The following is an 895-nucleotide window of genomic DNA, read 5'->3' as shown; positions in this document are numbered from 1 at the left end:
TTGAGAAGGGACACATACCCCACCAATTTGTTTGAGGTGTATCTTTATACTTCTGGTTACAGTTCTAACTTTTCACATTTATTAAGAGATTATTAGACCTTAATTTGGACTAACTTAAACTAATAGAGTAAATGTGATTTGCCGTTATATTGATTCAAAAGTTTAAAGTAATAATTTTATGTCTTTTATATTAGAGAAATGTTTTGTGACCAATATTTTTTTTTTCTTATTTTTACTTTTTATAATGGGTTATTTTTACTTTGCTTATGTATTATTTACACTAACTAATTTTTCACCTTTTTTTTTTTACTAAAAGCATTGATCAACAAACATTCTCCATTATATTATATACATCTCATATAATCTGTGTTTTTTTTTGGTAAAATCATATAATCTATATTATATGACACTTTCTAATCACTTATTCTTAGAACTCAAACCCATATTCGGAGGAACATTTTTTGTGGGTCCAAACTCATTTTCAGAGCTTTGGAAATGAACATCAAGCTTCAAGCATTTGGTGCACGTTTCGGAGAGAGTTAGAATGTTATCTTCAATAATGGGAATGTTACTATTTTAGGTATTATTGTTCATTTTAGCATACCAGAGATTAAATTATACGTTGACATGTTTGTAACACAATAAACGTTCCAACCTCATGATCAGAGAAAATTCAGTACTAGTTCTTATTAGTTGTTATAGGCTATTGCTGACAACATATTACGACTAAAAAAATATTGTTTCTACATTAAAATTAGCTATCAAAATTATTTATTATGTATTTATATAAAAAAAATTTAGAAACTCAATTACAAATATATATATATATATATATCAGTTAATTTATTTTTAACTAAAGGTTGAATAGGTACAACTGCTTTTCTATTGTTTTTTA

Source organism: Arachis duranensis, chromosome 4 (assembly GCF_000817695.3).
Source record: "Arachis duranensis cultivar V14167 chromosome 4, aradu.V14167.gnm2.J7QH, whole genome shotgun sequence".
In the NCBI taxonomy this organism is placed as follows: Eukaryota; Viridiplantae; Streptophyta; class Magnoliopsida; order Fabales; family Fabaceae; genus Arachis; species Arachis duranensis.
This window is presented reverse-complemented; position numbering follows the sequence as displayed.